This window comes from Pinus tabuliformis, chromosome 2_1, assembly GCF_031772625.1.
Source record: "Pinus tabuliformis cultivar Carrire ecotype Pingquan chromosome 2_1, CPIR1, whole genome shotgun sequence".
Lineage (NCBI taxonomy): Eukaryota > Viridiplantae > Streptophyta > Pinopsida > Pinales > Pinaceae > Pinus > Pinus tabuliformis.
Genome location: NC_142299.1, coordinates 898,817,218 through 898,841,448, shown reverse-complemented (window position 1 = coordinate 898,841,448; position 24,231 = coordinate 898,817,218).

The window sequence follows — 24,231 nt, the reverse complement described above, 5'->3', positions numbered from 1 at the left end:
AAGGATCAGACCTTCTTGAGGTTTTATGAGTTTAAAGCCTCGACGAAGAAAGAATCTGGGAAGAAAGTAAAAGCCTTGCGTAGTGACAATGGTGGAGAGTATATCTCCCAGGAGTTTAAAGACTTTTGTGCTACAGAAGGAATTAAACGGGAACTGGCGGCACCTCATAACCCACAACAGAATGGGGTGGCCGAAAGGAAGAACAAATCTATTGTGGGAGTAGCTCGAGCGATGTTGCATGACCAAAGCCTACCACTTCATCTGTGGGTTGAGGCATGCAATACAACAGTGTATATTCAGAACAGAAGTCCTCATCGTGTTTTGGGGATGAAGACACATATGGAGGCTTTTTCAAGGAAGCAACCAGATGTGAGTCACTTCTGCATCTTTGGATCACCAATTTTCTATCATGTGACCAAATATGCTCAGAAGAAGCTAGACCCAATAGTTGAGTTGGGGATACTTGTGGGGTACACAGATACACCCCACAATTATCGTGTGTTTCTGCCTGCCAGTCAGAGGGCCGTAGTGCACAGGGATCTGAAGTTCGACAAGCAGAGAGCCATGCGAGTGTCACTTGAGAGGGAGCTCAAGTTGCATGGTGATGAGGAACTTTTAGTTCCTAAGGAGGAGGAGCCTCCTGATGATGTGGATCAGCCACATGCAGAGGACCCAGTAGTGGAGACCACCACTGCTGGAGAGTCTTCCAGAGATGGGCAGAAATGCTCCCGGGAAGCTGACAGATTGATGCAGGATGCAAGAGAGAATGTGGGGCAGCCATCCTCTTAACGCAGACAAAGGAGATCTCCCGAGAGATACACTAGCTACATGGCCTTGGTTGGGGACTGTGTAGCAACCGAACCTTCTTCTTTTCAGGAGGCAGTGCAGCAACTAGTCTGAGTTGATGCAATGGTAGAAGAGTACGATTCTATCATACGGAACAGTGTGTGGGATGTTGTCCCTAGACCTGGGGACAAGTTAGTGGTTAGTTCCCGGTGGCTTTATAAGGTAAAGCAGGCAGCTGATGGCAATGTTGAGAAACACAAGGCAAGGTTTGTTGCCCGAGGTTTCTCACAGGTTGAGGGGATCGACTACGATCAGACCTTTGCTACCGTAGCAAGGTACTCATCTATCAGATCGATGTTAGCTCTATCAGCACAGATGGATTGGAAGATCCATCAAATGGATGTGAAGACAACGTTCCTCAATGGGAATATTGAGGAAGAGGTATACATTGAGCAACCTGAAGGATTTGAGACCTTCGATTGCGAGTCGCATGTTTGCCGACTCAAGCGAGCACTGTATGGGCTGAAGCAAGCACCCCGTGCTTGGTATACCAGGATCGACAGCTATTTCACCGGGTTGGGCTTCACCAAGAGTGAAGCAGATGCAAACCTATACCACATCATGGTAGCTGGTAAGCCCTTGATTATTGTACTTTATGTCGATGATCTGATTTTGACAGGTGATGAGCAGGTGATATGATGAAGGACATGGGCCTTATGCACTACTTTTTAGGCACAGAAGTGTGGCAGAAAGATGGGGAAGTATTTGTTTCTCAAGGCAAGTATGCCAATGGGATACTCAAGCACTTTCACATGGAGAAGTGCAAGCTCATGCAAACTCCTCTAGCTAGGAACTGGAGGAAGGAGGATGCTACTTTAGGTGAGGTAGTGGTTGCTATTGTTTATTAGCAGCTAGTGGGTTCACTCATGTATCTGGTGAACACACGACTTGACTTATGCTTTGCGGTGAACCAGCTGAGTCAAGCTATGGTTCAGCCTACCAAGCTGTTTTGGAAGGCAACGAAGCATGTGCTGAGATATCTCAGAGGCACTACACAGTACAGATTATGGTACAGACGGATAGAGGGAGTGAAGCTGCAAGGCTTCACAGATGCGGATTGGGCAGGTAATCCATCAGACCGGAAGAGCACTTCTAGAGGAACCTTCAACCTTTGTTCAGTTGCAGTTTCTTGGTACAGCAGGAAACAGAGATCAGTTGCACTTAGCTCAGTAGAGGCTGAATATATGGCTGCAAGTCAGGCAGCATGTGAGGCCATTTGGATGCGGAAGATTCTAGTGGGATTGTTTGGTCAAATGAGGGATCCTATGGTGATATATTGTGATAATCAGAGTTGCATAAAACTCTCCGAGAATCCAGTGTTTCATGACAGGTCCAAGCATATAGATATCCGTTACCATCATCTACAGGACTGTGTGGTCAAGAGGATCATGATGTTGCGGTATGTTTCGACCGAGGAGTAAGATGCAGATATTTTGAATAAGGCATTGTCGAAATGCAAGTTCAAGTTCCACAGAGACATGATTGGGGTTGCTGATAATCCCTTTCTTGTTGAGAGGGAGTGTTGAAAAGTGTGCAACAAGAAATGCTAAAAATAACACTGCTATAAATAGCAGTTTCAGTACCAGTGCTGGATTGGGCAACAGGGAATGAAAAGTGGAAGTGTTAAAAATAGAAGTTCTATTTTTAGCAGTTCAGGATGGATTCTTATTTTAGTCAGTCCCTGGACTAAACATAGGAAGTAAATTTCGAATTTGATATCAACAACAGTTTGAAAATTAATTAATTAATTCATCTTGAGTTAATTAGTTCAGGAAATTCAGTCTTGAAGTCTATGTGAGGACGCAACAGTTTCTCCTTTGATTGAGGAATTTAACCTTCAGTTAAAGAGATAAGGATGAGTTGTAATTAGTTGACTTAGTTTAACTTAGTTAAGTCCAGTTAGATTAATTTAACAATTTTTTAAATTAATGAGAGTTCAGTTAGTTAATGCTTGCATGCATGTAACTACTGTAATTCAGATAACTAAGTATTCACTCATGGATAATGCATGCATGTCAGTTCAGTCAGAGACCCAATTGAGATTAGATGGAGGGACAGTGTACTATCAGTTTCTAAGATATTCCTTGGTGAATATTCCTTACATGCAGAAGGAATATTATTCCTTATGGATTGCATAGTTGGACCTGAGGTTACAATGAGTGTGATGAGGCCAATTCACACATGTGATATCATTGGACCCCAATCAAAACTGCGCAAGGAAATAGGAGGCTTGGAGGGCTTGAGGAAGATATATTCTATGTCTGTTGAGTCTGTGAGCAGTATTGTTTGAGTGCAGAGAGATCTGGATAGCTTGAGAGTTGATTCTTTTTGTAACTTGAACAAGATTTCCACTTGTATGATAATACAAAGTTGGGGTTTTATGCTGGTGCTTTCCCCAGTGATATATCTTCTGTGTTATGGTTGATTACTTCTCATTCTCATTTATATCTGTTCATGCTTGGTGTTGCTCATGTTCGATTAAGCTTCCGTTAAATTGTTTGTAGAAGTAGATCAAGTCTTTTGCTTTAGTACATTACATTACCAGGTGATCTACAATGGGAAGTTCTACATTAAGAAGCAATGGTCTCCATTGCATTGAGTGCCCCCATTAGATGGGGAAACTTCTGTTGAATTTGACTCCTTGTGAGCCACTTGCCTTGGTGAAGAAGTTGTCTAACATTCACAACTTGGTAGGGTTGGATGTGTTGTTGGTGGGTATCCTTTGTCTTGGTGTCCATGAATTGATCCATTGCAACTTGTTCAATGTAGTCAAATTGAGCTACGAGGGTGCGAATTGCTCAACTGCCTTCGAGGTGTCCAACAGAGGTGGATAATATGGTCGAAGTAACTCCACATTAAACACTGCGTTCAAGCCAATCAATGGGGGAATGCTTAATTCAAAGCATTGTCACCCACTGCCTTTGTTATTTTGTATAGCCCATATCAGAGTGGTTTAAGCTTCCTATTTAGCCCCGTGAGGTGTTCTTTTTGTAAATGTATCCACACCATATCACAAACCTGAAACTTATGTGGAACCCTATGTTGGTCATGTCGTTGCTTGTACTTAGCCTTGGATTTCTACAGGATATCATGGACCTGTTGTTGGAGGTATTCAATTCGGTTAAAAAATTTGGCTACCTTATCTGCCTCGATCTAAGCATGGGATGACTCGATCAGTGAAGATGCAATGGGCATAGCTATATCAATTGGGGTCAATGGTTGGAACCCCAAGCACACATGAAAAAGACTATGACCAATAGAGCTATGGAGGGTTTTGTTATAGTTATGTTGAACATATGGAAGGTTTTCATCCCATGTATACGGGTGCTTGGAGTAGTACATGCAAGATATGCATAATCATCATGTTGACCAACTCTATTTTTCCATTTGATTGGGGATGAAAGACAATGGATTTGGTCAACTTGGTATCCATGAGACGCCATAGGATAGACCAAAAGACTCTAAGAAACATATTGTCCCTATATGAAATAATGGTTCGAGGTAGCCTGCAATAAACCCAAGCATGCTTAAAGAAGAGTTTTGCAGTGGCTTCAACTATGATGCTCTTCTTGCATGGCTCCAGAATGGCCATCTAAGAAAATTGGTCAACTACCATAAATACACAATCATTACCATGCTTGGTAGATGGTAAAATTGATGTGTCATCCATGGAGACTGACTCCCAAGGCTTGCTTGAGTTAGGTAGAGAAGTGCACAACCCCTACGTTTTGATGGTTGGTTTAACAATAACATAAGTAATGCATGATCTGATATACCGTTGTACATCTTGTTGAATTTTTGGCCAGTAAAACACATTGTTGAAGTACTACTACTACCTTCTCCACGTCAAAGTACCCTACCACCCTATTGTAATGCGCCTCCTAGATCAGCTTGGCACACTCACTTGAAGGAACACAAAGGTGCCCAAGGTAGCACAATAGTGCATCATGGAGGTGGAAGTCTAGAACTCACTTTCCTACCATCAACATTTGGTACGTGGCAGCAAATTCCAAGTCAATGTTGTATAATTGTGGCCACCCAGAGTTCTCGTGCCTACAAGAGTTAAGAATTGTGGTTAGCACCACAAGTGGGGGCCAATTCAGGTAGTCTATGACATAATTGGTGGTGTCCTTCTTGTATTTGATGTTCAAATGGACTAGTTGCAAGTATGTGGACCATTTCTGATGGCGATCATTTTGTGACTTCCCTTTGTGACTACATAAGTTGTAAAGGCTTGTGATCAATGTGGATGATCGTCACCTTCATTAGAATATAATGCTTCCATTACCAGCATACCTGAATTACAGATTACATCTCTTTATCATAGGTGGGGTATCTTCGAACAATATCAGAGAATGTTTCACTGTGATAGGTCATTAGATGTCGTTGTTGAGTGAGGATTGCACCAATAGCGTAGTCAGAGGCATCTATCTCAATCTCAAATGGTTGTTGCAGGTCTAGAAGGGTGAGGATTGGTGCAGAGAAAAGACGATGTTTGAAATCATCGAATGCCTTCTATTGTGATTCAAACCAAAAAAAACTTTGCTTTTGCCTCTCCCTTAGTCACTTGACTTAAGGGCTAAGTGATATAAGAGAACCACAACACAAATCTTCTATAGAAGTTAGCACTGCCTAAGAAGCTATGAAACTTTGTTAGAGTCATCGGGGCTAGCCAATCCTGGATAACTTGGAGCTTATTGGGATCCACATGCCCACCTCGCTCTTCAATAATGTAGCCTAGTTATTGGGCTGTGTTCATGTTGAAGGAGCATTTTTCCATGTTAGCGAATAGCTTGTGCTGCCATAGAGTGTGAAGGACTTGTTGAATATGATGTGAAAGTTCTATCTAACTCTTGTTGAAGATGGGATGTCATGCATATATAGAACCATAAAAGAATTGGTGAAAGGCTACAAGATATCATTCATCAATCTCATGAAAGTTGTTGTTCCATTCGTCAAACCAAACGACATGACTAACCATTCAAAAGACCCTTCTTGGACTTGAAAGAAATATTCCATACATGGGTTGGTTCTATTGGGACTTGGTGGTAGCCAGACTTCAAATCAATATTATTGAACTACTTGGCCCCCTTGAGCTGATCAAGAAGGTCGTCAATTTGGGGAATCTGGTATCGATTCCTTACTGTAATTTAGTTCAAGGCCAGGTAATCAATGCATAGTGACAAGATCCCATCTTTCTTCTACACGAGTACAATTAGGCTCCCACAGGGTGAGGAACTTGGTTGGATGTGCCTTTTTGGAGCAGCTCTTGGACTTAGCATTTGGTTTTCTCATTTTCCATAAGAGAGCGACGATAGATGCCTCTTTGGCTAGAGGTGCACCAAGGGTCAAATTGATTGAATGCTTAACCTAACAATGCAGAGGTACCCCAATGGGTGAGGAGAAGATGCCTTCATATTCTTCCACAACCTTGTCCACTTGCTTATGTTGCATGGAGGGGCCCTGTGTAGAGGCCATGGATGTCACCATAATCTTCTCCTTACTTTGAGAGAAAATAAGGAAGAAGACATATTTCCCTGTCTGGGAGATGACCATATTGCATTACTTAGTAGAGATCAAAGAAATGGCAATAGGTGGAGCTACCTCTAGTATCCTTCATAGTTGTCTACCCAAAGTAATAATAACACTACGAGGTCTAGAACCATATCCAACATGATGCTTCCACAAGTACGATTTGCCTAAAAGAACATCGCAAACTTCAAGGAGAGAAATATCACACAATACCTCATCCTTGAAGGGATCAATCTGATAGGGGAGATAACATTGTTGGGTGACTTGGAGATCTTGCCTTTGGCAGAGCCACCCAATGGTGTATGGTTGTGGGTGTGGTGTTGTCGACAAGTCCAACCACTTGATGACCTATGCTGAGATGAATTTCTTTTGACTTATGTTATTGACAATGAAATGTAGTGGGGAACACTTCATCTACATCGTTGAGTGAAAGAGGCACTCACCTTCCTCCAGATCTTCGAGCTCACTTTGTTGGACCTTAGTGGTGGCAACGGTGGCACTGGGTTTAACATAAGTGATTTGCTTCCCATTGTATAGGTTTGATTCAGAGTCGTAACCTGCATTTGACTCTGAGGCTTTTAACTCAGCCACTAATGACTGCCTTGCGTGACATTCATTAGTGTTATGAGAGGAGCTCTTGTGGAACTCACGCCACTTTCCCATGTCTTTCTTTGTCTTCCCATTATCATTCTTTGTTTCTAGATTAGATGGGTTGTCCTAGGGTGGCCCACCCCAAATATGTTATTTGTTCCAAGATTTGGGGATGCCCTTGCCCTGCTTCTATTGTGAGGGATTTAAAATCCAAAGTCTCGCTTAATCTATTTAAAGTTTTGCTCGATTTTGAAAGCATATCGGTATGTTGCGATAAGTGAGGAGATGCCCAAAAACTCCATTTTTGTCTGGATGTATTTGTGTAGACAACCACGATACGTGAGCATCAAATGTCATTTGGAGTCTTTGATACATAGCTTAGTGTGCAAGGTATGGAAGATATTTCTGAACTCTAGCAATGTTTGGTCCCTCTCTTGTTGTAGTGTGTTCCATCTTGTGTATTGGTCTTTGTAGATTCCAATGGTGTAATATTGTTCCTTAATAACATCCCTAAAGGAGTCCCAAGTGAGTGTAATTGTAAATAGTGTGGATTCCTCCATGGAATTTTGCTCACGGTAAGTCTCCCACCAATCCTTAACATGAGGGGCAGCCTTAAGGAGTGCAAAGGTAATATTTTTTTTGTGGACCGAAAATACCCCTCTAGCAGATTTAACCATTTGTCTACAACATCCACATCCATATTCCTTCAAATATAGAAAGATCAAAGTTAAACTGTATCTTGAAGGGAGTGGCACCTCCAAAGTGTCTACTTGATGAAGATGCATTTCTTATTGGCATTCGTCGAATTATATAGGAAAAATGTATCCATATCCATCATCTCGTTCCTTCGTCACACACAGGCTTCCTTGAGTAAAAGTTTAATAAGGTCTCCTACTCCCTCATCCTTCTTTTCTTCCACCATAGGAGGTCATCGAGGTCAGTGATGATGATCTTTCAAGGGCTCAAGCAGTTTGAGTCCCAACTCCTTATACCCCGACTTCATTGGATACATGCATAGAAAAAACAGATAAAGAGCACACTGCTCTAATACCATTGATCCAAATTTATTAAGGGAAGAAAGTGAAATACATTTTCATAACCAAAACATAGAGACACAATGAAACTTGACTTCTATTAATAATTGGAAAGTTTCAAAACTGTAAAAATGCCGAATGAAAACAAACTAGCTCAAAGGTGGTGGCTTATCTCTAAGGAGATGTGACGGTTATGCGCCTTTGCCAAAGTAAGCTACAATGAGGCTGAAAATCCCTTTTTAACATTAGAAGTAATGAGGAAAATCTAAACATCCAAAAACCTAACCTTGGGAGGTGAAACGCCTAAAGGGTTGTGGGCCCCTGTGACAAGCCTGGTTAAAAATCCTTGTAACAAAGTTAATAAAGGAAAAATAAGACCAAGGTCATGGGACACGTATTCCAAGCTAAATGTTGGGCAAAAACATAGTGATGGGGATCACTTGTGATTAATAAATCGTTATGGAAATTGGCAAAGGCAAAGAGGCAATAATTGATATTTAATTATGGAAATAAAGGAAAATGGGAGAAAAAGAAGGTGAAAAGTCACAAGATTGCATGTGAAGAAATTGAAGGAAAATAGAGGGAAATGAAGAAAATAAAGGCCTCAATAATAAAAAGGCTTATGAGGATCAATTCACAGCTTTCGTCATTTGAATGTTTTTGTGAGTTAAGTCTTGGCACTCTCATTCTATTCTCTCTCACACATACTCTTGCACACTTAGAGTTTCTTGGAGCATTGTGGCATACTTTGGATTTGGAGAAAGAAGACAAAGGGAAAGCAGGAAAGCGCAAGGGGACAATGGGATCAACAACTAGAATAGGTTTGCTTTGCAGGTACCGAGTTGAATGTATGATTTCTTTGCTAGTTTTGGCATGCACGACATATGCATGTTTTTATTTGGTTATGGTCTCTCATTGGCATGGAGGATTGCTCGGATTGACAATGATTTTACGTAGCCTTTCCATTTCTTGGATAACCATGGTGTTGTGGGTTTTCCCTTTTGTTTTTTGACTGGTACTCATGTTCCTTATTGATGTGGGTTGAGTTATTAGTTCCTAGAGCCTTGGTTGGACAAACACTCTAGAAGTCATATAATAACTTGGGTTGAGTCACTAGTCGTGGAAGCGGTGGTCGGATAAACGCTCTAGAGCCTTGGGTGGGTTGAGTTACTAGTCCTAGAGCCTTGGTTGGACAAACGCTCTGGAGCCCTGTGACAGCTATGGGTTGAGTTACTAGTCCTAGAGCTATGTTGGAACAAACGCTCTAGAGCCCTAGACAGCTTGGGTAGGGACCTATTTGGTGATGGTTAGTGATGTCCGATCATGAGGTGGAATCACTAGTTGAGGGTTGAGGTGGTTTGGCCTCTGGAATCTCCGGTTTGGTTTTGGTTGGTTTATTCCATAAGATCCCACATTCATGCTTGGAATATGGCATGGGGGTGATTAATTGAAAGAGAGATTTGGTTAAACCCAATTTATAGTCGGGTGGTATGTGGAAGTCCTTGATTTGGTCAAATTTGCATATGTTGATAAGAGCTCCTTTCCGCTTATATTTCATGATTACTTATACTTGTTATCATGTTTCTTTGATGGTTGTCCTATCATTATTATTATTTTGGTTATATGTTGGTTATAAGTATGGTTTCATGACATATTCTAGTTATAGATCTTAACATATTTGGATTGGTAAATGAATGGGTTATTGGATGCATGACCTAATAGATTTTTTTGCAGATATTATGAGAGGGCATTAGGCCTTTTTGATGATTCTCAAATAAGTATGAGACCCCTATGTTCAGATATGCATTTATGACCTGTAGATTGCATATTCACAATGTGTTTGATGAAACGTCTGTCATGGTTAGGCCTGGTTAGGTCAAGTTCTTGTCTAAGTTTTGTGTTAATGCCTTTGTCTTAGTGTCATTCATCATTTTGGAAAGTTCTATCAAGTTTTGGGCATAGGTATAGATCCTATCCCTGAAAAGTGGCTCAGATATTGGGGTCACATGCACTAAATTGGTTAATTTAGACTGCAGTTGCTGGGAGTCTTGAGGAAGGTCAGTAAAGTTTCAGTTTGTCGATTCCACTTCCTCTATTGCACCTAGGAGGATGAGTCATATCATAGTAATTATTCATTGCATATTTACCCCAGTGGACTGGTGAACTTGGGTAAGTGTGGGAGGAGGGTGTTATAGAGTGGTATTAGAGTCTCAGGTTTTAACACTTGGACTTGATGGGTGAAATGTGTTTGTCATGCATGCATGTAGGTTGTGTATGTGCTTGTTACGTATGCATGGTAATGATCATTGTTATAGTCGTGTCATTATGTAGAAGTTGTTTATGTTGTTGTTGGGATGATGTACATGTTGATTTCATTATACCTATATTTACATATGTTATGCTAATCTGGATTGACCTTGCAGATGAGATAGCCTCCCCTGAACTTAACTAAGGTACGTTTGATTATGTTTATATTTGTTTTATCTGACATAATATGTCTGTAGGAATAAGATCAAATATGACTAACAAAATGGTGGACTACAATTCACATGACTCTCCCTACAGATCATATGACCAACATGGTGATGAGTACTCCCCTCATATAGAAGATACATTGAGAAGTCTGAAGGCATAAATAAGAAGTTGCAAAGAAGATAATGACAATATCATTTAGTCATAGGAAAGACTTGTTAGGGAATGGGAGAAGCAAGTAGAAGTTAATGTAATGATTCTTCAGAGTTTGTCAGATTTGCAAAGATAGGGACCACTTAAGATCAATCATGGATAGGAGGAAATGACAAATGGATCTTAAGGCAGCAGGTCTCGATGATGACACGGATTGGATAGAGAGGATATAGTCAAAGATGGCAGATTTCTAGATACACTTGACCGGAGGGGCAGTGATCATCGGTTCTATCCTAGTTCTGGTTCAGAGAGACAATATCATCATCACCATCACCATCCATATATGAGGAGTGAGAAGGAGTCTTTTCCAGAAGAGTTTAAGAAAGCAAAATCACCTACATTTGATGGAGAAATGAAGAAGTCACAGGATCCAGAATCTTGGTTGCTTGGGATGAATAAGTTATTCATATTGCATGAATATTTAGAGAACTTGAAAGCTATAATAGCTACCTTCAGTCACAAAGGTAAAGCAAACATTTGGTGAGAAGACGTGAAGAATGTTAGAGGCATGCAAGAAGAAGAGTTGACTCAGAGTGAGTTTGAAAGACTTTTTAGGAGGAAATATATCTAAGAGATACTATGATGATAGGGTGAAGGAGTTCTATGAGTTGAAGATGGGATCTATGATCGATGAGGAGTATACTAGAAAAGTCTTGGAGTTGTTGAGGTATTTGCCTTACCTTAAGGAGGAGAAAGATAAGATTCAGAGATTCATCAGTGAGTTGTCAGTAGCGTTCAAAGACAGGATTGAGTTTGATGAGCCTAGATCACTGGAGGAAGCCATTAGAAAGTTGAAGCATTGTTATGAGAAATCAAAGTGAAGGTTTGGATATAAACATTATTGGAAAGATAATGAAAAGACTGAGGGGAAATGGGATAAAAAGCGAGGAAGACTACAAGACACAGGTAACAAAGAGAATGCAGTGTTGCACAAGAAGTTCAATGCATCTGATAGAGGATATGGATTTCAGTCAGAGGAATAAAACAAGGGTGATGGAAGGAAGCCTTTACAGTGTTGGACTTGTGGTAACGATCATCGCAAGAGATATTGTCCACAACATCAGGGTGGCAGACCACATATGTCATATTTACAGTGCTCAGGAGGCACAAACTGTGGGGGATGTTGGATAGAGTATTCCTCATATTTATGCAGTGTTGGATAATAGGTAGGCGGATCATAATACATCTATTATCAAGATGGACGGTAAGCTTTGTGATAAAGTTGTTTCTATTTTGATTGACCCTAGATCTAATTATAGTTATGTTAACCCTGACCTAGTGGATAAGTGTGGTTTGAATAAAGAAGTGCATGCAGAGTCTTGGTTACAACAATTTGTTACAGGTACTAAGAAAATAGTTCATCATTGGGTAAGAGCTTGTGCCTTTGACTTGAATGGTATGTCTACATCAGTGCATCTAAATGTGCTTCCGTTGGGATCATACAATATGTTGTTGGTTATGGATTGGTTGTATCTTCACATGACTAAGGTGGATTGTTATGAAAAGGCTATTGAGTGCTTGGATGATAATGGAGAACATAGAGTCTTGCAGGGTAAGAAGAAGGTGATATCAGTTAGAATGGTAATAGATATGCAGGCAAAGCATAGTTGCAAGAAAGGGTGTGTATTGTTTGCAGTGCATATTTCCAGTGATAAAGGTAAGGAAGGTCTTCAAGAGGTACCTAGTTTTATAGCAGTTTCAAGATGTGTTCCTAGCAGAGATTTCAGAGTTACTGTCTCATAGGGAAGTGGAATTTTCTATTGAGTTGGTACCATGAGCAACACCAACATCAAATCCAACTTACAAGATGAGCACTCCAAAGTTAGTGGAACTGAAGTTGAAATTGAAGGAAATGTTGGACAAGGGATACATAAGGCAAAGTGTGTCACCTTGGGGTGCACCAATGTTGTTTGTGAAGAAGAAGGATGGTACTCTCAGGTTATGCATTGATTATAGGTAGTTTAATAAGGCGATGATTAAGAAAAGGTACATGTTGTCAAGGATTGATGACTTGATTGACCAGTTGAAGGGAACAACAGTGTTCTCGAAGTTCGATTTAAGATCAGGATATCATCAAGTATGCATCAAAGAAGAGGACATCTACAAGACTTCTTTCTGGACCAGGTATGGGCACTATGAGTTTGTTGTGGTTCCTTTTGGTTTGACTAATGCTCCAAATACTTTCTTATGTTTGATGAATAGTGTGTTGCGTCCTTATCTGGAAAAGTGTGTGATTGTATCCATTGATGATATATTGATATATTCTAAGAATGAGGAAGAACATGTCAAACACTTAGCAACAATGTTAAGACTGCTAAGAGAGCATCAATTGTATGCCAAGCTTAGTAAATGCAATTTCTTTTAGATAGAGGTACATTACTTGGGACATGTTGTCCCCAAGGAAGGCATAATAGTGGATCCAGGAAATATAAGACCTATCATGGTCTGGGCAACTCCTAGGAACATGGATAAGGTCAGATCATTCACGGGGCTAGTAGGTTACTACAAGAGGTTCATTAGGAACTTCTCATAGATAGCCTATCATATTACATCACTACAGAGGAAGGGACATAAATTTGAATGGACAGAGGAATGTGTATCTAGTTTTGAGAAGCTAAAATAGTTGCTTACCAATGCTCCAGTTCTCAAGATTGTAGATTTGGATAAAGACTTTGTGGTGTGTACAAATGATAGCAAGAGAGAACTTGGTCGGGTTCTAATGCAAGAGGGACAAGTAGTATCTTATGAGTCAAGGAAACTGAATGAGCACGAGTAGAATTATGTAATGCATGATCTTGAGTTGGCAGCAATCATCCATGTACTGAAGATGTGGAGGGACTATATTCTTGGCAGGAGGTTCATCTTGATGAGTGATCACAGTGGATTGAGGTACTTATTTGACCAACCTAACTTGCATACTAGGCAAGCTAGGTAGTTGGCTATGATAAATGAGTTTGACTTCGAGATCAGGTACATTAAGGGAAAAGAGAAAAAGGTTTCAGATGATCTTAGAAGGCTAGTACAGGTAAATCACATAGAAGTTATGAGTTCATATGGGAAAAATTTACAGAATCAGATCTTGCAGGCAGGACAACAAGATGACAGGTACCAACATCTTATGCATGGGTTACAACAATAGGGTACAGGCGAACAATATGTGGATTATCATCTCACAGCAGATGGTTTGGTGAGATTTAGGGACAATATCTCTATGTGTCGGACAATAGTGAGCTCAAGAAGATTATCTTGAGGAAACTTCATGTAAAGTTGTATTCAGGTCACCCGAGATATCAAAAGACATTTGCAACTGTGAAAAAGTTATACTATTGGCCGAATTTGAAGAAAGAGGTGGCAGAGTTTGTTGTGAGATGCTTGGATTATTAATAGGTAAAGGCATATTGTAAGCATCTAGGTGGATTACTACAATCGATTATGATTATAGAGTGGAAATGGGAGGACATTTCCATGGACTTCATCATAGGTTTGCTAAGAACCTCTAGATAACATGATTCCATCATGGTTGTGGTTGACAGATTGATAAAGGTAGTGCACTTCATTCTAGTAAAGTCTATGAATTCAGCTAGTGAAGTAGCACAGGTCTTCATCAAAGATATAGTGAGGTTGCATGGTATTCCAAAGAAGATTCTGTCAGACAGAGATGCCAAGTTCGCTTCTAGGTTCTGGAAGGAGTTATTTGTAGGTTTGGGTACAAAGTTGACTTTTAGTACAACTTATCATCCGTAGACAGATGGACAGACAGAGAGGGTCAACAAGATTTTGGAGGATATGTTGAGAATGTATGTTATGCATCAGTAGCAAAAGTGGGAAGAGTATCTTCTACTAGTAGAGTTTGTGTATAATAATGGATATCATGAATATTTGAAGATGAGTCTGTTTGAGGCACTTTATGGGAAAAGTTGTAATACTCCCATCATTTGGAGTGATCTAATGAACAAGATGTTGATTGGACCGGATATGTTGGCAGAGATGGAACAAGAAATGTAGGTAATCAAGAAGAATCTAAAGGCAACACAAGATAGACAAAAGAGTTATGTAGATCAGCACAAGGTGTTTAAGAAGTTTCAAGTTGGGAAACAAGCATACTTGCACATCAAGTCTAAGAAAATATCCTTGAGGATTGCATCACGTGCCAAGCTGGCACCTCGATATTGCGGGCCTTTCAAGATTCTTGAGAGGATTGGACTAGTAGCCTACTAACTTGCACTGCCTCCGACAATGAAATTCCATGATGTTTTTCATGTGTCATTACTTAACAAGTATGTGAAAGATGTTGATCATGTAATTGATTGGTATGTATTACAGGTGGATCCAGAAGGAGAATTCTAATCGGAACCTCAGTTCATTTTGTAACGAAAGATGCTCATGCTCCAGAATCGAGCAATTGAGCAAGTTAAAGTGCAGTGGTAGCACTTTGGGCTCGATGAAGCTACATGGGAGATGGTTGATCAGATGCGGGCTATGTATCCTTCTCTATTCACTAGTTGAGTGGATGCCTTTGTTATATGTTTTATGTTGTGTTTGGTTATGTCTATATACGCATATGTATGTAAATACCACATCGAGTTTTGTTATAAAGCTCCAATAAGCGGTATGGTGTTCATGATATGTTGGTTATGTTTTAGTAGATGGATATGATGTAAATGTTGTATCGAGCTATGTTATAAAGCTCCATAGGAAACATGTGTTTTCTGGTTTATAAGTGTCATTGAACAACGAGGACGGTGTTCCCCCAAGGGGGAGGGTTCTATAACAATCCTGGTAAAAAAACCATATAACAAATTTAATAAAGGCAAAATAAGACCAAGGTCATGGGGCACATATTCCAAGTTGAATGTTGGTCAAAAACATAACGACGAGGATCACTTGTGATTAATAAATGGCTATGGAAATTGGCAAAGGCAAAGAGGCAATAATTGACATTTAATTATGGAAATAAAGGAAAATAAGAGAAACAAAAGGTGAAAGGTCACATGATTGCATGTGATGAAAATAGAGGAAAATGAAGAAAATAGAGACCTCAATAAAAAAAATAGTCTTATGAGGATCAATTCACATCTTTTGTTAGTTGAAGCTTTTTGTAAATTTAGTCTTGGCACTCTCATTCTATTCTCTCTCACTCATACTCTCGCACACTTAGAGTTTCTTGGAGCATTGTGGCATACTTTGGATTTGGAGAAAGAAGACAAAGGGAAAGTAGGAAAGCGCAAGGGGATAATGAGATCAACAACTACAACGAGTTTTCTTGTAGGTACCGAGTTGCATGTATGATTTCCTTACTACTTTTGGCATGCATGGCATATGCATGTGGTTATTTGGTTATGATTTGTCATTGACATGGATGATTGCTTAGATTGACAGTGGTTTTTCCTAGCCTTGACATTTCATGGATTACCATGGTGTTGTGGGTTTTCCCATTTGCTTTTTGATTAGTTCACATGTTCCTTATGGTTGTGGGTTGAGTTATTAGTTCATGGAGCCTTGGTTGGACAAACGCTTTGGAAGCCCTAGAACAACTTGGGTTGAGTTACTAGTCCTGGAAGCCTTGGTTAGACAAATGATCTAGAGCCCTTAGTAGGTTGAGATATTAGTGCTAGAGCCTTCACTGGAAAACTGCTCTGGAGCCCTGCAATAGTTGTGGGTTGAGTTACTAGTCCTGGAGTCAAGTTGGAACAAATGCTTTAGAGCCCTAGACAGCTTGGGTAGAGACCGATCTGGTGATGGTTAGTGATGTCTGACCGTGAGGTGGAATCACTGGTTGAGGGTTGAGGTGGTTTGGCCTCTGGAAGCCCTGGTTTGGTTTTGGTTGGTTTATTCCATGAGATCCCACATTCATGCTTGGAATATGGCACGACGATGATTGGTTGAAAGAGATATTTGGTTCAACCCAAACTATAGTTGGGTGGTATGTGGAAATCCCTAACTTGGTCGGATTTGCATATGTTAATAAGATCTCCTTTCCTCTTGTATTTCATAAGTATTTATACTTTTTATTATGTGGCTTTTATGGTTGTTCTATCATTGTTATTATTCTGGTTATATGTTGGTTATAAGCATGGTTTCATGACAGATTCTAGTTATGGCTCTTAACATATTTTGATTGGTAAATGAATGGTTATTGAATGCATGACCTAATAGATGTTTTTGCAGCTATTATGAGAGGGCATTAGACCTTCTTGATGATTCTCAGATAAGTATGAGACCCCTATGTTCAGATATGCATTTATGACCTGTAGATTGCATGTTCACAATGTGTTTGATGAAATGTTTGTCATGGTTAGGCCTGGTTAGGTCAAGTTCTTGTCTAAGTTTTGTGTTAATGGCTTTTTCCTAGTGTCATTCATCATTCTGGAAAGTTCTATCAAGTTCTAGGAAGAGGTTTGGATCCTAGCCCTGAAAAAGTGGCTCAAATCTCAGGGTTGCATGCACAAAACTGGTTAATTTAGATTGTAGTCACCAGTAGGCAGGGTTATCCATGCAACTTGAGGCTAATAGTCACTGGCTTGCCTTGTTATGCAAACAGCTGGGAGTCCAGGTTAGTGAAAAAGAAATTCAACTCAAGGTTTGGGCACCTGGAGTGGTTGTTTAACTCTTAGGGTTCTTATAGCTCCTTAGGAAGGTCATTAAAGTTTCGGTTTATTGATTCCACTTCCTTGACTGTACCTATGAGGTTGAGTCATATGATAGTAACTCTTCATCACATATTTACCCCGGTGGACTAGTGAAATTGGTTAAGTGTTGGAGGAGGGTACTATAGCCCCACTGAGGTTAGTTGGTACATCAACTTCCCAGGGTCATAACTTTTACATATAATATTTGTTTGGCATTCTTGGTAACCCATTGGAAAGGTCCAACTGAGAATTATGCATTTTGAATGACCCACTATAGCATATGGCTACACCTTATGGCTACTGATTAGGTCCCTACCACATCGGAAAAAACATCATTTAGGACTCAAAACAACCCCAAAAGTTTAGGATATGAAAAACTATAGAAAAAATACTAATATGGAGTGTAACAAACCTGGTCAAAAATCTGTGTATTAAAGTTAATAAAAGAAAAATAATAACCATGGTCATGGGATACGTATTTCGAGCTGAACACAGTGATGGGGATCACTTTGTTGAAAAGTGTAACTAGGTTCGGTCTTCATAATGACATGTAATTATGATTTTATGTAATGAGATGTAAAGAAGAAAAATAAATTTATTATATTGCTTGCCTCATGGGTTTCATGAGAAAGAGATTTTTTTTTTTAGTCAAGACTCCCAATGAGAGTCTTCAGGAATTATCTGTCATCTAGCCATAAAATGTTAAAGTCATTGTCATGTATTGAAGTCATGTTACACTTTGTAAAAGGTCAATCTTGTCTATGTAAAGTATCCTCCATGACCTTGTCACTTATCCTCTAAAATTCGAGCTACAACGATGGAAGAACATGCTAGAAGAAGTCGACTTAATCTCTAGTGATCATGTCAGCCTAAAAGACATGTGTTGAGGAGTATAAATAGCCACACTCGGCCTCACTTGAAGGCAAGTAACTCGACAAAAATTCGTTGAAGAAGAAGTGCGAAAAAGAGGTAAAGAAGTAGTGCGAAGAAGGGGCTGCAAAGAGAAGTGTGAATATAGAATAAGAAGGTTTCTTCTGGGCATAGCCAAGAGAGATTCTTTTGGATCAATGAAGGAAGAGTTTCTTCTAGATCAACGAAGAAAGGGTTTCTTCTAGTGCAACGAAGAAGGTTTATTCTGGAGTAGCGAAGAAGGTTTCTTTTGGGGTAGTGAAGGAGGTTTCTTCTGGGGTCATCGAAGAAAGGGTTTCTTATGGGGCACTTGTTCCAGGTAACTGAGATAGAGATCTAGAGACCAAGTTTCTCTAGAGGATACCAATGAAATCCTAGAGACCGAGATTCTCTAGGAGAAGTCGAGAAGAAGAAGTGTGAAGGATGATGAGCCTAGGTATTGCGACAATAATGTTGCAACTCCCAAGACTACCAGCTTTACTTATCAACCCGGGGTTCGTACAAACTTGGAGGTGACAGTGCTATATGCACAAGTAAAAGTGAAGATACTGCCTATTGTCACTGCTCATCTGGCAAGAGACCCCAAGGGTTCCAAGCCAGACTTCTATAGGGTCATAAGAAGCTTGATTTTGATGGAAGAAGAGCAAATTTATCCTAAGGGAGAGCTACTCTACTACAGTAATGAAGAAATCAAAATGTAATGCTAAATCACATCGTACCCTAGCTAACCAATTAAACAACTATGCCTAAACAGAATGTATAAATCAATGCTAACCTAATACTAATTATCAAAGTTGTAGAAGTAAAGAGCATCAAAACTTAGACTAAGGTGTAAGCAAAGAACTAAACTAACTCGGCTTTCAAGCGGAATAGCAGTGGGAGGATGAAATTAGTGAAAGGAGGATGTGAGGGAGAAATAGTGCATAAGAACCGTTGGATCAGTCGGGTGAAAGGAAAATGAATGGCGGAGATCAGATCGCAAGAGGTTACATAGATAGATGGACAAACAGGGTTAACTAACAGGATGAACGGTGGAGATCTTATCGCGAAGGCTTAAGCGAATAAATGGATGAACGAGGTTAATGAACAAGATGAACGACAAAGATTGTATCATGAGGGATTAAGTGAGTGGATGGACAAACGAGGTTAACAGGAGATGAATGGCCGAGATCTAATCGCGTGGGTGAAGTCAAGAGATGGACGGACGAGGCTAACAGGAGCGATGAATGGCTGAGATCTTATCACACGGGTGAAGTCAAGAGATGGATGATGGAGATCGTATCACGGGGAAAAGAAATGTGCGGAAATGATGGAGCAGGTTTCTAAGGCGGTAAGTAGTTTCTCTCGCGTCCTCAAGGCAGTAAGCGAAATTCTAAAATTTCACGGGATTAGCCTTACTGCATGACACGTAGCATGAGAAAACCACTTTTCTCACGTGCTCTCGAGTGGATAACGTTTGTGCACTAATCCGTGCGAGATTGCGCGATATTCGTTGGATCAGGCAGGGCTAATCAACAGTGGAGATCGACCATGCTAGTTGGTGATCGGGTGAAGCGATAGCTGTTAGATCAGGCGAGGCAAATCGACGGTGGGGACTTAAAGTTCATAAAGTAAGTGGTGGACTCCACGCAAGGCAACAATTGGAGAAAATAATGAATCGGATGGTGATTGTGAAGGTTTGTTGGTGATTGGACGATGAGGAAGCGATGCATGAGGAACGTGCTTAAGGCGGTTTCAAATGAAAATGACAGAGAAAACCAGTGAAGGTGAATAAATAACTACATCAACAACGAACTCCATAGCTCAGGCGAGAACCAGAAACCTGTGTTTTTGGGGTTGCTGAAGGGTCCCTTCCTCAAGTCATGGTCCCAGAGGGAGGAGATGAGGCTGAGACACTTGCACACAACCTGATAGTGATATTTTTCCTCTAGCTAACCTGCTAATTAAAAAAACACAAATGGAAGTAAACTACAACAAATGCAGCTACTGAAGAAAATGAACAGGAAAACCATGAATAATATACACTATATTGTTGTAATGAAAGTGCAACTACTGTCCTGCCCTATTGTCATTGAGCAATGGTCCCTCATATCCTCATCCTCCCAATCCCTCAATCAATGGCAAGGGCAGTCCATTACAGAGGCCTGGCTGAATTGGCTAGAGAAACACAAAGGAAGAGATAGGAATATACCACTCCTTATGTGCTGGGCTATCTGGACGGCGAGGAACCGAGCCATTTTTTACCAAAAGGACCCCATCTGGCCAAACATCAAATCTCATATCCTTGCCGATTTCGGACTCCTCCAAGATGACCTCTCTCAGCCCCCCCCTAGATCCATTCACCCCGAGATCATTGACAAAACTTACCCATGGGCCTACTTTGACAGCTCAGCCCAAGCAGATGGCTGTGGGGGAGGGGCCCTCCTCTACCTAAGGGATGACCATTGCTTCAAAATACAGATGCACCTGGGAAGGGGCACAAATAATTATGCCGAGCTATCCACAGCCAAACACCTCATCCACTTTGCACTTGAAAAACGCTGCACAAAACTACAACTGTTTGGGGACTCCAAACTTGTCTGCAACTGGCTCAATAGAACATCTTACTGCTCTGCTTTTTCTTTGAGACACATTCTGGATGAGACACACAGGCTTATAGCATTATTTGAAAAATTTGATTGTCAACACATTTACAGGGAGCACAACACAAGGGCGGACCTCCTATCAAAACAGGCAGCGCAAAGGTAGGAAGAAGACTGGTTGATACAGGAAGAAGTGGATGGAACTTTCCACCAACATTACCACAGGCCTTTTGTAGATCTGCACTCTCTCCGAGAGACATAGCTATGATACTGGTTTTAACCTATCTACACAGTTTTGGTTTTTTGGCCCACTGGCTTCTCATAAGCTGTTGGGTAGCAGCTGTTGTTAACACTTGGTACACAATTTAGACTCATCACAGATCTATCCGACATATAGAAACTTATATTTGATACTTCTGTTTTTTGTTTTTTTTTGGTAATCACCAGTATGTCTCCCTGCGTGGAGCACACACTTTTATCATGTATATTTTTGTCTTATGATACAAAATCCATCTGAGATCACATGAACTCCCTGTGTGGAGGCAAAAAAATGCATATTATTACTTGTACATGGTTGTAGTCAAATTGTCTTTTTGCTACTATCCGGGAGGCAACCAACCTCATTATGCATATGCCTAGGCATCTATAGAATGTAATTTCTTATGATCTAATAGAAATTACGACTTTTTCCATGGGAAAAAAGAAAGAAAGTGCAACTACTTAAGCAAATAAACATTGAAAACCATAAGGCTACTTAAGCAAATGATCAGAAAATGATGAAACTACTTAAGCAAATAAATAGAACAGAACTCTATGCTAGCATATATGTACAATAAAGAGGAGATTTGGCTACTTGGGTCAGGCCCTAACCCAAGAGCTTCAGCCCTTGGAGTTAACTTAGAGCTGGCTTAAACAAAACTCATTCTTATTATAAAAACCATGGATTACAGAGCAAACTGTCACAAGTCTTTGTAGCTCAGAAATAAAACAGAGTTTTATAATAGAAGTCTCAATCCTACTAAGGTCCTAAGCCTCTCTATTTATACATTTGAAGTCTCTAACGACTTCCTTCCCATTAGGGAGACTTGGCCTCCAACTCAAGAAAAATTGGTTTTTGTCCCTTTCCCTTGCTCAGTTGTCTTTTAGTCTTCAAAGTGATGGCTGTGTGCACTCCAAGCTGATGGTGGAATACTCAAATGGAGGGGTAGTAAATGAGGAGGTTTTACCTCCTATAGTTACTCTCCCTTGTCCCATTCGAGTCTTTACCAAGGTCTTTGCCATATTTCCTTGTTGTTATCCTTTATAGCTACATTTCTCCTTCCTTTTATCTTTTATTCCTGCATTTACATGCACATTAGATCACAAAGCCCAAACATCCAACTCTAACTCATTTCATAAAAAAAATATAATCCAAAGTATGAAATAAGTTGTGAGAATAGTTGGTTTGACTAAGCCAGGAGGTGAATTAAGGTGAATTAAGGCCAATTAAGGCCAATTAAGGCCCATATAATTACTCAATGATGAGGCTCATCATCACCCCCCTACTAAAAATGTTGCTCATCCTCTGAGAAACTTAGTCAAAGTCCATGTCCTTCATGGCTTTGGTAGCCTCTTTGACATCCCATGCTTCTGTTGTGGTCTCTTCTTCTTGTTTAAAGAAGCCTGCTTTCCTTTCTATTTCTTCCCACTGCCTCTTTTCCTCTTCTTCTTTTTCTCCCTTCTAGCATCCATAGGAGTAGTGGTGGACTGAGTTTTAGGCTTATCCAATTGACCTTCAACCTTTGCATTGATTGCTTATACATAGGTGTCCTGTTGAGTGCCTCTCTCAACCTTTGAGGGAAGTGATATTTTCTGATATTCAAGTTGTGTGGCAGTGTGTTTCATCTCCTTTAGCAGGCATGTATATTATCAGCCTAAACATATCCTCAAAATGTGGAATTTCTTGCTCTTGGGAAGCAAGATATCTAAGTGCCAGCTGAGGATCATTTGCAATTAGATTATGGGTGCTGATTAGGGCCATGGGATTTAATTGTTCAGCTCTGATGAAAAGAGGTTCATTTTGTTCTCTGGCCACTATTCTTTTCATCTCTGCAGCCCTTGACTCCTCATGGTTCATCCATGATGCCAAAGTCATTAATTGTAGATCTCCTAGCTCTGCATTAGGATCCCAAATATTCATGTTTGGGAAGGCCATGTTGTGCAAGTAAAACTCAACCATTTTGGCCCTATCTTTTAGCGCACTTTGATCACAAAGATCAATAAATTGTCTGCAGTCCTGAAATGGCATGGTGCTCCTTTGTGCTAGTGTTTTAATATGAAATTGCAGTCACTGTTCTCTGAGGTAAAAACACAGGATTTAGCTGGCTTCCTTCACGGGATGGCCTCCAAGGAGAGGTTGGCCATACATGCTAGCTGGTTTTCCTTTTCCTGCAGTTGTCCTCTCTGTTTTTCCTATCTTCTTCCTTTTGTTGTTATTTCTCATCTCCATCAGTTTCTACCCCTGTTTCAACATCATCCTCCTTGTGTTTCATTATGTTCCTCTGTACTAGTTTCTTCTTTATTCATCTCATCCCATCTAGATCTGTATCTTCTTCTTGCTTTGCCTCCTCCTTATTGACAGAAGGACTAACATCATAGATGACGATTTTGATGTCATCCTCTACTGGTAAGTCTCTGAATACTGACCATGTTATAGGGATCCCGAGGTTTTGGAGGGCATCCTTAATGAGGATCATGATCAACCCATGGTGAACTAACTGGTGGGAATTTCCTTCCTTTACTTTGCTGTTGGAGTATATGAGTGATTTCATTAAGAAATAGGGTATGTTGAGTCTTTGGTGAAATGGTGTTCCTACCCCAAGTCTTAATTCTTCAAGAATTCTCAAATGGTTGCCATAAAAATATTGTATCTATGGACTCTTGCATTCTCTTTTGACTTATTGAAGAATTTCCTTTTTGCCATCTTTTCACTTATAAGCCAACTTCCTCTTAACCTTTACAACTTTTAATCAAATGATGCATATGAGTGAGTGAGTGGGATACTTACGTGTGGTCTTGATGCCATGCTACAGTTGTCAAAGATCAGAGGTGCTGCTGATGGTCATTCTTCTTCCTCCTTTGCTGTCTGCTGATGGTTTATTAGTTTTTGCATGTGTCTGTGACTGAAGATCCGATGTTGCTACTATTGTGGAGCTCTTGGATTTGATGTTGCTGCTACTGTGGAGCTCCTGGATTTGATGTTGTTGCTATTGTGGAGCTCCTGGATTACCACTTGGCAATGTTTGGTGTCTCCCTTAGAATTTCTTGATCATGTTGTTGGTTGGTGCTGTGAGGATGTTGTAATGAATGGATAGAGGGAGTAGGAGTGTCTGTGGATGCAGGGATGATGGTAATGGATGAGGTGATTGGGTAGAAAACACAATC